General features: G+C 39.4%; 1 long non-coding RNA gene across 1 annotated transcript in view; it reads left to right on the top strand.

The window, feature by feature from the left end:
* The first annotated feature begins 476 nt into the window (after nucleotides 1–476).
* LOC113477431 overlaps nucleotides 477–2828 on the top strand; it is a 5600-nt gene continuing 3248 nt past the window's right edge. Inside the window, exons 1-2 of the long non-coding RNA XR_003397900.1 lie at nucleotides 477–574; nucleotides 2314–2321. This is a non-coding gene — a long non-coding RNA (uncharacterized LOC113477431). The remainder of the gene's footprint in view (nucleotides 575–2313; nucleotides 2322–2828) is intronic.

The raw sequence follows: 2828 nt of genomic DNA, 5'->3' as shown, positions 1-2828 counted from the left end.
TCATAACTGAGGTGAATAAGACAATATATGAAGAGTCTAAAAGATGGATAATGCAATAGAATCTAGTCCTATTTGTTTCAGACCACAGACTCATCATTTCTGATTTTTCTGAAGAAGGGAAAAAAATAGTAGGAAAAAAAACCCCAACAAACCCCAACAACAACAAAAAAAACCCTGAACCAGCTCTCATCCCTTCCTCCAGTTATCCTTACAGTGGAGAACGAAAAAAAAAATGTAGTAAAGATACCTGCAGACATGAGTCTATATCTATAGTTAGTCATATATCCATAGAAAAGCATGTACACAACAAACTATCATTTCACCAGGTTCTAATGTATAAAGATCATGTGACTAAAGAGCTTCAGAAGAAGGAAATGAAACACTTTTGCTGGGAAGTTTCAAAGGAAAGGAAGTGGTCATGAACATGCATACATACCTGTATACGTAAGTGCAAGTTGTAAAATGTTGCTATGGAGTGAAGTGCTCAGGCTTGGATAACAGGCCCAAGCCAGAGTTGACCTATAGATGAATCCTCTATATTTTATAACTGAAAACCGTTGTGCTAGTAGGTATTGTACTAACAATCCACTTATGCTGATGTATAAAGTGCTAAAGCATTGAAATACTGAAGCCTGAACAGGCCCTGAGCCAAAGCTGCTAACTTAGTGTGGTAGTTTTAAGCCCCTGCTGGGACCGGAGACCACATTGCTGTTGTCCGTCCCCCACCCTTGGACACCAGTAGGGCACAAACCCTGGGTTAAAATAAGAAGAAATTTTATACAACAGTGTGATAAACAATCTGAACAACAACAGTAGCAATGATAACAACAATAAACAGTAATAACAGTGAACAAGACAAAAGATATATACAGAGAAAGACTGCAATGGACACATCCAGCCTACTGTGTGTGCTCCCTGCGACAAAAGCTGTAAAGGAAAACTTCCTGTGCTGCCACACCAGACCTGATGTCAGCATGGTATGAATAACCCGCCTGGAGATCCCTTCCCCCTCTCTGCTGGGGAAACTTAACCCTATCCTAGCTGAACCAGGACACTTAGCATGTAGTCATTAACAAAACATGCAAACTCACCAGTGAAAGATGCAGCTTGGACAGAATATAATCAGTAGTGAGGATGAAAGGCCGAGACAATGTATTCAGCTTTCCTTCCTCAGCCTTATTCAGGGCTGAGAACCCAGGTATTTGGCCTTGTTAGAAACTCCCTTGGTCTCCCCCTCAAGCCCTGGCCAGGGTTTGGGTGGAATCCAACAGGAGAATGAAACCTGAATTTTTCCACTGAAAACAAAGGTGCCGGCTATTCTGGCCTGTCGATCTCTGGTATATAAGGCTGGGCCCACTCACAGCGACTTTGGACGCCTCACCTATGGGTGGACGCCCCGCGTAGGATTTCCCCCTTGCCGGGACAGGCTCCCCAAACCCTCGCTGTAACCGGGGCTGCCCAGCCACTGCGGGTCTGGGGGATGGGAACGTGTGCTGGTGGTGATGGATCTGTCTTAATCACTATTCTCTCTCTCGTGTAGTAATGATTTGATGCATTACCCTATATTTTCCTGATTGTTACTTTAGGTGCATTATTCTGCCTTTTCTTACTACATGTTTTTTTTTGTATTACATTGTTACATTATTTGGTTATCATTAGTAAAATATGCCTACTCTGTTCAGTCTGGTGTCTGAGATTAATTGGTATCCTCAATCAGCAAATATGGAGTTATCCAGGATTGAAGATAAATTGCTGCATAAAACCTTTCTGAAAGGGAATGGCTTGGCCTAGCTAATTGTGGCCAAGCCAATATGTGCCATACCCAGGAGTGGCACAGGCAGATCACAACCACCCATAAAATTAGGACCTGGATATGCATAGTGTACCTCCATCACACATCCTGATCAAAAATATGCTGTTATGTACAACAAGGTGTTACACACAATGGGAAACTTCCATCTGAAAATTTGGCCCTAAATGCTTGCTAATGACAGCTACACTTGCAAAACTATAAAACTTGTCAGAAATCTTAATTTTATGGAAGTATACTGCATGTCAAATAGTTACTATAAAAATAACCAAGATCTGTTCTGATAGTTTTCTTTAGAAATTTCACATATCACCAGAAAAGTGTTTTCACACTTAAACTGTATTTTAGGTGCAGCTGCTGTTCAAAGGCTGCTCATACAAGCGATCTAGATCACATAGTATCAAAATGTTACTCAATATGATTTATTCACCTTTAAACTTTAAAAAATAAATGTTCTGCCTACAATTTTTCTGACATAATTTGCATAGATATGACACGGTCAGAAACTGAGGTATTGTCAATTCCATTGAAGCAATATCTACTTGTGAAGAATTGTGGTTTTATCCATTGCTATTTAGATAACCACTTCTCATATTCTAATTTGGTGATCCTAGTTTCTTTTTTGTACAGGATGTTTTTTTGAGTGAGAACACTAGAACTTTATGTATTCTTAAAATTCACAATATTCTTAATGGACTGTTTTGTATTTCACAGTGAAACTGCAGTTGCAATATAACTTAAGCAGGATTAAATATAATGACACTAGAGTCCTGCCCTCTTAGAAGAAAGTTACTACACATGTGATGAGATGATCAGCTGTTTCAAACATATAATCTGCCCAAAACATAAACACAGCTAAATCAATTTCTTCTTGAACAGGTACCTCCAATTTCATGACAAGACATGCTGGCACAATATTGTGGGCATGTATTGCAGGGTGAGAACATAACTCCAGTAGCTCAATTTCAGCTGACAGTTTAGTTTTTCTTTTTTTTTTTTTTTTTTTTTTTTTTCCCCC

This window comes from Athene cunicularia (genome assembly GCF_003259725.1).
Source record: "Athene cunicularia isolate RWA chromosome 2 unlocalized genomic scaffold, athCun1 chr2_part1, whole genome shotgun sequence".
NCBI classification, from domain to species: Eukaryota; Metazoa; Chordata; class Aves; order Strigiformes; family Strigidae; genus Athene; species Athene cunicularia.
Note: the sequence above shows the minus strand (reverse complement) of the source record. Positions and strands in the feature narration are given on the sequence as shown.